A 13,516-nucleotide genomic window follows, 5' to 3' on the forward strand; every position below is an offset into this window, starting at 1 on the left:
GCGACAGCGAGACTCTCTCAAAAAAAAAGGGCTGGAAAGAAGTAATGAAGGCCAGGTACAGTGGCTCACGCCTGTAATCCTAACACTTTGGGAAGGAGAGGCGGGTGGATTTCTTGAGTCCAGCAGTTCCAGATCAGCCTGGGCAACATAGCAAGACCCCATCTCTACAGAAAATACAAAAAGTAACCAGGCATGGTGGTGCACACTTGTAGTCTCAGCTATTTGGAAGGCGTAGGTGGGAGGATTGCTTGAGCCTGGGAGGTTGAGGCTGCGTTGAGGTGAGATGGATCACACTACTAGACTCCAGCCTGGGTGACAGATCAAAACCCCATCTCTAAATAATAAAATTTAAAAAGCAAAAGAAGTAAAGGGATGTAAGGAGCAACAAGGATGAAACCAAACTGTCATTGTTCTCAGGTGATGAAACTGTCCACATAGAAAACCTCAAAATAATATACAAATGAATTATTAGAATTAATGATAAGTTGTTGGATCAGAGACAAAAATCAATTGCATTGATACAGTTCAGAAACTAGAATACAATGAAAATATTCCATTTATCATAACAAAAGATATAAAGTAACTAAAATGAAATCAGCAAGAGTTGTGCAAGAAGCACCCACCCATTGCAGCTCCAACGGCCCCAAGTTTCCAGCTTCCACTTCCCAAAGGAAGGGGATGCAAGGGTGACAAGATGGTGCCAGGCGGCCTCTCTCAGACCTTTTGGAGGTTTCTTGAACCAGCCTTGCTGACTTTGTGGAATGTGTTGAGCAAATCCTGTTGGGTGAATCCATGAAAAATTCCAACTCCTGGTGGCAAAATTGCAAAATTGCGGCCCTAGAAATGTTCTCAGATTTTTTTTTTTTTTTAAGACAGAGTCTCGCTCTGTTGCCCAGGCTGGATTGCAATAGCGTGATCTTGGCTCACTGCAACCTCTGCCTCCTGGGTTCAAGCGATTCTCCTGCCCCAGCCTCCCAAGTAGCTGGGATTACAGGTGCCCGCCACCACACCCGGCTAATTTTTTTGTGTTTTTAGACAAGATGGGGTTTCACCATGTTGACCAGGCTGGTCTTGAACTCCTATCCTCAAGTGATCCGCCCGCCTCAGCCTCCCAAAGTGCTGGGATTACAAGCATGAGCCACCGCGCTCGACCGTATCCAATGTCTTGAGTAAATCAGCTTTGTTGGGTGTTTCTCTAGAACGGCTGCTATGAAAACTTGGAGAAACTCCTTTCAAAATTGAGTCCCAAATGTGTCCCTAATCCTTAAATCTTCAATGTTGCATCCAATGTCTGAAGTAAATACACGCTATTGGATTCGATTGCAGGCTAGTTCCAACAGAGACAGGTAGATCCAACTCCTTATAAAATCAAATCTCAAACTGTGGTCCCATCTCTGAGACCCAGACTGCATCTAGTATCTGGAGTAAATCCGTGCTGTTGGACATGATTCCGGATTCTAGGACAGTTATGATGGAGATAAGTTATTTCAGCTTCTTACAAATCAAGGTCCAAGGTGTGTTGTTTCCTTTCCCTGAGCAGGTGGAATAGTCTGTGGACAGTGACAGGTGCAGATGGTTTGCTGTGAAGATGTGGATAGAACCCCTTACAAAATGGAGGTCCAAGGTGTGTCCTGGTTCTTAAACTTGAACTCCTGGCTTCAAGCCATCCTCCCACCTCCACCTTCCAAAGTGCTGGGATTATAGGCGTGAGCTACCATGCCTGACCCCAATTCTTAAGTTTTCCAGACTGTATCAGATGTTGCTACTAAATCTGTATCCAGTAAATCCATGTTGGAGGATCTTCCACAATGGAAATAATAAATTGAATGCCTTAAAAGATTTGACCTCAACTCAAATTCATTCTGTCTAAAGCCTAAGTCATTCAGTGTCGAAATGACCAGGCAAGGTCAGGATGGATTGCAATGAAAAGTGGGTTGAACGCCTTACAAAGGCCCACAGTGTGTCTCAACTCTTCGGCTAGGGACCTTGGGAGGCCACTCAGTCTCATTTGCCACAAAATCCTAGCGTGACAAACTATTTTTGCACTGTGCTTATCTTAGGAAACTCTGTCTCAAAAAAATCTTATTTTGCACTGTGCTTATCTTCCCAGGCGCCAGAACAGAAGGGAAAACTTGTACATAGTTGCAAATAACTTTACACTACTCCATCCCTCTACTGCCACAGGATCTACTTTGAGGCACTAAGAAAAAAAAAGACAGCAGTTTGAAAAGTGCCCCTATCAGAATAACATGAATTCTGCTAAAATTGAAGCAAGAACAAACATCAACTTTTTTATTTTTTTTTTGAGACGGTGTCTTCCTCTGTCATCCAGGCTTGAGGGCAGTGGCGCAATCATGGCTCACTGCAACCTTCGCCTCCCAGGTTGAAGAGATTCTCCTGCCTCAGCCTCCCAAGTAGCTGGGGATTACAGGCACCTGCCACCACGCGCAGCCAATTTTTCGTATTTTTAGTAGAGACGGGGTTTCATCATGTTGGCCAGGCTGGTCTCGAACTCCTGACCTCAGGAGATCCACCTGCCTTGGCCTCCCAAAGTGCTGAGATTACAGGCGTGAGCCACTGTGCCCGGCGTATAATTTCTACTACGATTTTTTTCTTTGACTCATGAGTTAGGGTTTTTTTCCCCATACTTTCCAAGCATAAGGTTATGTCTAACTTAATTGCTCTATTTCTAATTTGAGTTTTCCATCAGAATTGTGTAAACTGAACCAATTGAGATGTCTATTGTGTTGGTTATTGTTTGTGCTGTTAATTGTCGGTCCTCTTCAATTAAGGCACAAACAAGATGAATTTTTTCCTCAAAAATTGATGTGGATGACGTGCTGCTGTGGGCTTCATTTTCAACATAATCTCATCGCTTCTTAAAATGAGTTATCCAGTTGGGTATGGTGGCTCATGCCTGTAATCTCAGCACTTTGGGATGCCAAGGTGAGAGGATCATTTGAGCCCAGGAGTTCAAGACCAGCCTTGGCAACATAGTAAGACCCCCATCTCTACAAAAAATACAAAACAAAAAATTTAGCTGGGCGTGGTGGCATGTGCCTGTCATCCCAGCTACTCAGGAGGCTAAGGTGGGAGAATCGCTTGAACCCAAGGGCTCAAGGCTGCAGTGAGCTATGATTATGCCACTGCACTCCAGCCTGGGTGACAGAGAAAGACCCTGTCTCAAACACACACACACACACACACACACACACACACACACACACACTTATCCACTTGTCATTAATTATGGTTAATTAATAGGATATGTATGTCACCAATTTTTTGAAATTTGCTTTATGGCCCAGAATATCATAAACGTTCATAAAAGTTGATACTGACTAAGTTCCACTAATGTGAAAAGTCTGCTATTGCTCTCACAGCATTTGCAGAAAGGCAGATGTTGGATTTAAACATTATTATTCCCACTTGCAGAAGAGATGTCATCTGCTTTTTTTTTTTTTTTTTTGAGACGGAGTCTCGCTCTGTCGCCCAGGCTGGAGTGCAGTGGCGCGATCTCGGCTCACTGCAAGCTCCGCCTCCTGGGTTCACGCCATTCTCCTGCCTCAGCCTCTCCGAGTAGCTGGGACTATAGACGCCCGCCACCACGCCCGGCTAATTTTTTGTATTTTTTAGTAGAGACGGGGTTTCACCGTGGTCTCGATCTCCTGACCTCGTGATCCGCCCGCCTCGGCCTCCCAAAGTGCTGGGATTACAAGCGTGAGCCACCGCGCCCGGCCGTCATCTGCTTTTAAGGAAAAGCTGTAAACAGAAATTTGCTGTTGTGCATTAGAAATGCAATCTGAGGCCAGGCGTGGTGGCTCACGCCTGTAATTTCAGCACTTTGGGAGGCCGAGGTGGGTGGATCACCTGAGGTCAGGAGTTTGAGACCAGCCTGACCAATATGGTGAAACCCCGTCTCTACCAAAAATACAAAAATTAGCCAGGTGTGGTGGTGGGCACCTGTAGTCCCCCCTATTCGGGAGGCTGAGACAGGAGAATTTCTTGAACCCGGGAGGTGGAGGTTGCAGTGAGCCAAGATCACACCACTGCACTCCTGCCTGGAGACAGAGCAAGACTCCGTCTCGTTAAAAAAAATTTTTTAAAGAAAAAAAAAGTCCTAGGAAAAAACCCTATACCATAAAATCTGAAGGTCTGAGAAAGGTGCGCAGAATTGTGGTGAATCTTCTTTACTACTGCGGTCTCAGCACCTAGCACCAACTTGTGCCTTAATCACAGCAGCCATCTCTTTTAGTAATTTGGAGAAAAAAGAAGAGGAAAGAGGGAATAGTGTTAGCATGTAGCAAATAAAGCATTCTCTAGAGTCAGATTTGGGTCTGAACTTACCCACCATACATGATCTTAGAAAAGTTATTTAATGTCTCTTAAGCCTCCGTTTCCTCATTTCTTAGATGGAAAGAGTAACATTTATGTTGCAGAGTTTGATTACTCATGAAAAGTTACTATATATCACAACCAATATATAGAAAAGATACTTAATAAATGGTAGAGGCTATTGTAAGCTTTGTAACTGAGGGTGGGTTACAATGCAAAAAAGGAAACATCTTGGTTAAAATAAGATTCCAACTAAGGGTGACCCTGAGCAAAGTCTCTTACAGTTGCTAGTATTACTTTTCAGTATTTACTTAATGCCACCAAATGTGCCTGGTATTGGAGACACCACATTTAACAACCAGTTAAAGTCTCTGCCCTTTAGTTTAGACATTTGCCTCAGAGCTTTGCTCGTAAGTTATTTACTTTTGCAGAATTTGCCAACAGGGGCTTTTAGAGGGGCAAACAGGAAGGAGAGAAGCCTCGTGTCTGTGACAATTAGGAGTAGTGGGGACTGGGGAGCTGGCAAGGGTATGCCTTGCCTAAGTATTTTTTTCTTGTGCAGTTTATTTTTTTTATTGTGTAAAATATATATAGCATAAAGTTTACCATTTGAACTCAGTGCCATTAAGTACATTCACATTGTTATACAACCATCTCCACTATACAGAACTCCTTCATATCCCAAACTGAAATTCCGTATCCATTAAACAATAACTCCCAATTTCTTTCCACTCCCAGCCCCTGATAACTGCTGTTCAACTTTCTTTCTCTATGAATTTGACTATTTTAAGTCCTCATTGTAATAGGATTCTCCAGAGAAACAAAACCAATAAAAGATGATATATAGACCAGACCCAGTGGCTGACGCCTGTAATCCCAACACTTTTGGAGGCTGCTGGAGCACCTGAAGTCAGGAGTTCGAGACCAGCCTGGCCAACATGGTGAAACCCTGTCTCTATTTAAACAAATGCAAAAATTAGCCAGGCATGGTGTTGGGTGCCTGTAGTCCCAGCTACTCGGGAGGCTGAGGCAGGAGAATCGCTTGACCCGTGGAGGTTGCAGTGAGCCAACATCGCGCCACTGCACTCCAGCCTGGGCAACAAGAGCAAAACTCCATCTCAAAAAAAAAAAAAAAAAAAAGATATGTATATGTATGAAATATCATGATCTGCTGTCAGCAAGCTGGAGACCAAAAAAAGCCAGTGAGGTGTAGCTCCAGTGGAAGCCCAGGGGCATGAGAATGAGGGGAACCAATGGTGTAGTGTAAGTCCCAGTCCGAATGTAGGAGAGAGAATTCTTCCTTCCCCACCTTTTTGTTCTATTCAGGCCTTCGAAGAATTGGATGATGCCCCCCACATTGAGGGAGTAATGTGCTTTACTCCCCCTACTGATTCAAATGCTAACCTCATTCACAAATGCCCCCACAGACACACCCGGAAATAATGTGTAGTCAAATATTTGGATACCCCGTGGCCTAGTCAAGTTGACACATAAAATTAACCATCACACCCACATAAGTGGAATCATGAAATTTGCCCTTTTGTGTCTGGCTTAGCAGAATATTTTTAAGGTTTATCCATGTTGTAACATGTATCAGAATTGTATATCTTTTTAAGAATGAGTAACTATTGTAGGTATACAATATAGCACATTTTGTTCATCCATTTATCTGTTAATGAACATGTGGATTCTGTACACCTTTTGGCCATCACAGATAACGTTACTATGAGAAACATTATTGTTCATTGTGTTAGACAGGGTTCTCCAGAGAAACAGAACCAACAGGATATATATATATATATATATATATATATACACACACACACATACATACATATATAATAAGTATATTATATATAAATATATTATATAAAAATATATAACTATAAATAAAAATATATAATATATTTATTATATAATTTGTTATATAATTTATAAATATATATTATATATTAATATATTTAAAATTATATATATAAATTTATATATACATAAAAGCTACTCAGGAGGCTGAGGTGGGAGGGTCACCTGAGCCCAGGGAGGTGGAGGCTGCAGTGAGCTGTGATTGCACCACTGCACTCCAGCCTAGGTGACACAGTGAGACACTGTCTCAAAAAAAAAAAAAAAAAATAGGCTGGGTGCAGTGGCTCACGCCTGTAATCCCAGCACTTTGGGAGGCCAAGGTAGACGGATCACTTGAGGTCAGCAGTTCGAGACCAGCCTGACCAACATGGTGAAACCCCATCTTTACTAAAAACATAAAAATTAACCAGGTATGGTGGTGTATGCCTGTAATCCCAGCTTCTCGGGAGGCTGAAGCATGAAAATTGCTGGAACCCAGGAGGCGGAGGTTGCAGCAAGCTGAGATTGCACCACTGCACTCCAGCCTGGGCGATAGAGTGAGACTCAGTCTCAAAAAAATAAATAAATAAATAAAACAAAAATAAAAACAAACATTACCATATGATCCAGGAATTCCACTTCTAGAAATATACTGAAAATAATTGAAAACAAGGAATTAAACAGATATTCACATACCAATAATGTTATCATGTTTGCTCATAAATATATATTCTTGTATACACAGAATAAATATATATATTTATATTTAAATTGGTATAACAATACCAATAATGTTGCTATGTTGCTCATAAATATATAGTCTTATATATGCAGAATATAAATAAATATATATATTTATAAATAAATTTATATTATATACATTCTATATATAAATATATAAATAAATATATTTATATTCTGTATATACAAGAATATATATTTATGAGCAACATAGCAACACTATTGGTATATGTACATATGTTTAAGTCCCTGTCTTCAATTATTTTGGGTATATTCCTAGAAATGAAATTCCTGGATCATATGGTAATTTTTATTTTTATTTTTTATATTTTTTCAGACAGGGTCTCACTGTCACCTAGGCTGGAGTGCAGTGGTGCAATCACAGCTCACTGTTAGCCTCCACCTCCCCAGGCTCAGGTGATCCTCCCACCTCAGCCTCCGAGTAGCTTGGACTACAGACATGTGCCACCACACTGGGGTAATTTTTTTTTTTTTTTTGAGATGGAGTCTTGCTCTGTTGCCCAGGCTGGAGTGCAGTGGAGTGATCTCGGCTCACTGCAAGCTCCACCTCCCGGGTTCACGCCATTCTCCTGCCTTAGCCTCCCAAGTAGCTGGGACTACAGGCGCCCGCCACCACGCCTGGCTAATTTTTTGTATTTTTAGTAGAGACGGGGTTTCACCATGTTAGCCAGGATGGTCTCGATCTCCTGACCTCATGATCTGCCCTCCTCGGCCTCCCAAAGTGCTGGGATTACAGGCATGAGCCACTGCGCCCGGCCCACACTGGGGTAGTTTTTGTATTTTTTGTAGAGACAAGGTTTACTATGTTACCCAGGCTGGTCTTGAACTCCTAACCTGAAGCAATCCACCTACTTTGGCCTCCCAAAATGGTAGAATTACAGGTGTGAGCCCCTGCACCTGGCTGTTAATTCTATGTTCAATTTTGTGAGGTATACTGTTTTTCACAGTGGTGGCACCATTTTACATTTTCTTTTTTTCCTTTTTTTTTTTTGTTGAGATGGAGTCTTGCTCTGTCACCCAAGCTGGAGTGCAGTGGCGCAATCTCGGCTCACTGCAAGCTCCACCTCCCGGGTTCACGCCATTCTCCTGCCTCAGCCTCTCCGAGTAGCTGGTACTACAGGCGCCCGCCACCACGCCCAGCTAATTTTTTTTTTTGTATTTTTAGTAGAGATGGGGTTTCACCGTGGTCTCGATCTCCTGACCTCGTGATCCGCCCACCTCGGCCTCCCAAAGTGCTGGGATTACAAGCGTGAGCCACCGCGCCCGGCCCATTTTACATTTTCACCAGCAATGCACAAGTGTTCTAATTTCTCTACATGCTTGCTAATAGCTGTTATTTTTCAGGATTTTGTTTAGAAAAGTGTTATAGCCATTGTGGCTGCTATGAAGTGGTATCCCTTTCTAGCTTTGATTTACACTTCCCTAATGATTAGTAATGTTGAGCAGCTTATGTGCTTATCAGCCATTTGTATATCTTGTTTGGAGAAATCTCTGTGCAAGTCCTTGCCCATTTTGGGGTTGGTTTTTTGTTGTTGTTGAGCTTTAAGAGTTCTTTATATATTCTGGATATGAAGCCCTTATCAGAGACCTGATTTGCAAATATTTTCTCCCATTCTATGGGTTGCCTTTTCACTCTGTGAGTAGTGTCCTTTGATGCACAAAACTTTTTAATTTTGATGAAGTCTCATTTATTAATTTTTTTCTTTTCTTTCTTTCTTTCTTTCTTTTTTTTTTTTTGAGACTAAGTCTTGCTCTGTTGCCCAGACTGGAGTGCAGTGGCATGACCTTGGCTCACTGCAACTTCCCCATCCACGCTCAAGAGATCCTCCCACTTTAGCCTCTGGAGTATCTGGGACTACAGGTGTGCATGCACCATGCCCAGCTAATTTTTTTGCAGAGATGAGGTTTCATCATACTACCCAGGCTGGTCTTAACTCATGGGCTCAAGTGATCCTCTCACCTCAGCCTCCCAAAGTGCTGGGATTACAGGCATAAGCCACCAAGCCTGGCCAATTTTTATTCTTTTGTTGCCTGTGTTTTTGGTGTCATATAAGAAATTATTGCCAGATCCAATGCTATGAAGCTCTTTCCCCTACATATTTTTTCTTTAAAAAAAAATCAACTTTTATTTTAGATACAGGGGGTATCCATGCGGGTTTGTTACATGGGTCTCCTGCATCCAGGTAGAGAGTACAGTGCCCAATAGGTAGTTCTTGAAGCCATTGCCCCTCCCTCCCCCACTCCCAGTAGTCTGCAATGACTATTGTTCCTTTTTTTTTTTTTTTTTTTTTTTTTTTGAGATGGAGTCTCTATCTGTCACCAGGCTGGAGTGCAGTGGTGCGATCTTGGCTCACTGCAACCTCCATGTCCAGGGTTCAAGCGATTCTCCTGCCTCAGCCTCCTGAGTAGCTGGGACTACAGGCACGCATCACCACGCCCAGCTAATTTTTGTATTTTTAGTAGAGACAGGGTTTCACCATGTTGACCAGGATGGTCTCAATCTCTTGATGTCGTGATCCGCCCACCTCGGTTTCCCAAAATGCTGGGATTACAGGCATAAGCCACTGCGCCTGGCCTTGTTTTGTTTTTTGAGACAGAATCTAACTCTGTTGTCCAGGTTGGAGTACAGTGGCACGATCTCAGCTCACTGCAGCCTCCACCTCCTGGGTTCAAGCTATTCTCCTGCCTCAGCCACCCAATTAGCTGGGATTACAGGTGCCTACTACCACACCCAGCTTATTTTTGTATTATTAGTAGAGATGGGGTTTCACCATGTTGGCCAGGCTGGTCTCAAACTCGTGAGCTGAAGTGATCCACCCATCTCAGCCTCCCAAAATGCTGGCGTTACATGCATGAGCCACCACACCTGGCCTATTGTTCCCACGTTTATGTCTATGTGTGCTCAATGTCTAGCTCCCACTTAGAAGTGAGAACATGTGGTATTTGGTTTTCTGTTCCTGAGTTAATTCACTTAGGATTATAGCCTCCAGCTCCATCCTTGTTGCTGCAAAGAACATGATTTCATTCTTTTTTATGGCCGTGCTTTCTCCCCTACATTTTCTTCCAAGAGTCTTATAGTTTTTGTTCTTATGTTTAGGCCTTTTTCCCATTTCGAGTTAGGTTTTGTATATGGTATCAGGTAAGAGTCCAACTTTATTCTTTCACGTGTGGATATCGAGTTTTCCCAGCATAATTTGTTTAAAAAGGCCGTCTTTTCTCCATGGAATGATTTTGGCACCTTTGTCAAAAATCATTTGACTATATATACAAGAGTTTCTATCTGGGCTCTCTATTCTACTTCATTGGTCTATGTCTATCTCTATTTCAGTACCACACTCTTTTGTTTCCTAAAGTAAGGTTTGAAATCAGGAAGTTTGAGTCCTCCAACTGTCCTTTTTCAAGATTGTTTTGGCTATTCAAGGACCATCGAGATTCCACGTGAATTTTAGGATGAATTTTTGTATTTCTGCAAAAAAAATCCTTGGGAATTTAACAGGGAATGCTTTCAACCTGTAGATCATTTTGGACAGTACTGACATTTTAACAATATTAAGTCTTCTGGGTGCTGGGACTCACATCTTTAATCTCAACACTTTGGGGCACCAAGACAAGAAAGATCACTTGAGCCCAGGAGTTCAAGACCAGCCTGGGCAACATGGCAAGACCATTGTCGGCACAAAAAACTTAAAACTTAACTGGTTGTGATGGTGCACGCACCAGTGGTCCCGGCTACTCAGGAGGCTGAGGTGGGAGGATGGCTTGAACGCAGGAGGTTGAGGCTACAGTGAGCTATGATTGCACTATTATACTCCAGCCTGGGCAAGAGAATGAGTGAGACCCCATCTAAAAAAAAAAATAAAAAAGGCTGGGTGTGGTGGCTCACGCCTGTAATCCCAGCACTTTGGGAGGCGGAGGAGAGTGGATGACTTGAGGTCGGGAGTTTGAGACCAGCCTGGCCAACATGGTGAAACCCCGTCTGTACTAAAAATATAAAAATTAGCTGGGCGTAGTGACAGGTGCCTGTAATCCCAGCTACTCGAGAGGTTGAGGCAGGAGAATCGCTTGAACCCGGGAGGCAGAGGTTGCAGTGAGTCGAGATTGCACCTCTGCACTACAGCCTGGGTGACAGAGCGAGACTCTGTCTCAAAAATAAATAAATAAATAAACAAACAATAAAATAAATAAAAATAAAAATAAATTAAAAATTAAAAAATTCAAAGCAAAAGCAAACAAACTAAAAAACAGTATTAAGTCTTCCAATTCATGAACATGGGATGTCCTACCACTATGTCTTCTTTAATTTTTTTCACCAATGGTTTATAATTTTCAGTGTGCAAGTCTTGAAAGTCATATTTTAAATAATACCATGCCAGTACGTTTGGGCCGAGGGCAGCCCTCTAACACAGGTTTGAGGATTCTGTGAGTAATGCTTCAAGTGTCATGATAGAGAAAATTTCCAGTGCTGCTGAAGCCTAACAGAATATTTATCATGTCTTGTTTTTTCCCTAGATAAAATCTGAGCTCCTTAAAGTCAAGAAAAGTGCCTTCGCTGCCTTCTCTGAGAATACCAAAGACACACCAATTAACATCCAACCAGTAGCCCCTGTGACTATTTAAAAATGCAAATTTAATCAGATTTCCCTACTCTATTCAAAATCACTGCTGTTAGGACAGCTGGTATTAGTGTGTTCACCAAAGCCCTGTGAGACAGTTCCTGCCAAAATCTCCAATCTTAGTAGGAAGTCCCCTTCCTACTCCCTCCCCGCTCTCCAATCATTCCAGCCTTCTTTTCATCTTGCTAAAAAGATGTTTTCAAACATTTCCAAGTGCAGCCCACAGTGAGAAATTTATTTTACATTGCAACCTTGTTGATATATATAATGAACAAAAGTTTTGCAAACCAGTACTTAGCTTTACTACTTTTATACACTGTATTCTAATATTTTTCTTATTTATTATTATTATTTATTTTTTAGACGGAGACTCGTTCTGTCACCCAGGCTGACGTGCAGTGGTGTGATCTCAGCTCACTGCAACCTCCGCCTCCCAGGTTCAAGTGATTCTCCTGCCTCAGCCTCCTGAGTAGCTGGGATTACAGGCACGCACCACCATGCCCAGCTAATTTTTGTATTTTTAGTAGAGACAGGGTTTCACTACGTTGGTCAGGCTGGTCTCGAACTCCTGACGTCAAGTGATCCGCCCACCTCAGCCTCCCAAAGTATTGGGATTACAGGCGTAAGCCACCACGCCTGGCTATTTTTCTTATTTATTGAATAGACTTGAGGTCTCACTTTATTGGCCAGAGTGGTCTTCAAGTTCTGACCTCAAGTGATCCTCCCACCTCGACCTCCCAAAGTGCTGGGATTACCGGTGTAAGCCACCGCACCCAGCCTTTTCTCTTTTATTATTATTTTTATTATTTTAGATCACTCTTATTATTTTATAGAGCAATATTTTATATTTTGGGCCTGGCACAGTGGCTCACGCCTGTAATCCCAGCACTTTGGGAGGCCGAGGAGGGTGGATTGCTTCAGCCCAGGCCAACATGGTGAAATCCCCCATCTCTACTAAAAATACGAACATTATCTGGGCACGGTGATGGGCACTTGTAATCCCAGCTACTCCGGAGGCTGAGGCAGGAGAATCGTTTGAACCCCGGGGGCAGAGGTTTCAGTGAGCCGAGATCAAGCCACTGCACTCCAGCCTGGGCAACACAGTGAGACTTTGTCTTAATAAATAAATAAATATAGATAGATAAAATTCTAGTTCTTTATTTTAAATAAAGTTTGTATCCACTAAATTGATACTGAGACCAATTAGTGGGGTACAACATACAGTTTGAAAAACAGTGCTCTGGCCGGGGGCAGTGGCCTTTGCCTGTAATCCCAGCATTTTGGGAGGCCAAGGCGGGCGGATCACCTGAGGTCAGGAATTTGAGACCAGCCTGGCCAACATGGTGAAACCTAGTTTCTACTGAAAACACTAAAATTAGCCAGGCGTAATGGTGCACACCTGTAATCCCAGCTACTCGGGAGACTGAGGCACGAGAATCTCGAACTCGGGAGGCGGAGGTTGCAGTGAGCCGAAATCGCCCCACTGCACTCCAACCTGGGTGACAGAGTGAGACTCTATCTCAAACAAACAAAACAAAACAAAACAAAAAAACACCAACAAAACAAAAAAGAGAAAAACAGTGTTCTAAGCATTTTCTTTGCCTCAGGGCCATTGCGAATGCTACACCGTCTGGAAAGTTTTTCTTGTATCCTCTTCACCTGGATAGATTTTTTTATTCAGCCCTTCAGAAAGTACACCTAGATAAATCTTAATCATTTTTTTAAGGTATGAAATCTAAGGATACCCCCTCTCTGGAGCTGCCTGCCTGTGTTTGAATCCTGAAGATCGTGATGCGTGAGTTAATCCGTGCTAAGAATTCGCAACAGTGAGTAGCAAATCGTAAAGCTGCTTCTTATAGTCAAGTTAGAAATGACACGACTGTTTGTGTAACTATTAATATGTGTCTCCTCACACCTCCCACACTCGAAACACAAGAAGCCACAGAATTTGGTTAATTTCTGTT

The sequence above is a fragment of the Symphalangus syndactylus genome, chromosome 22 (assembly GCF_028878055.3).
Source record: "Symphalangus syndactylus isolate Jambi chromosome 22, NHGRI_mSymSyn1-v2.1_pri, whole genome shotgun sequence".
Taxonomy (NCBI): domain Eukaryota; kingdom Metazoa; phylum Chordata; class Mammalia; order Primates; family Hylobatidae; genus Symphalangus; species Symphalangus syndactylus.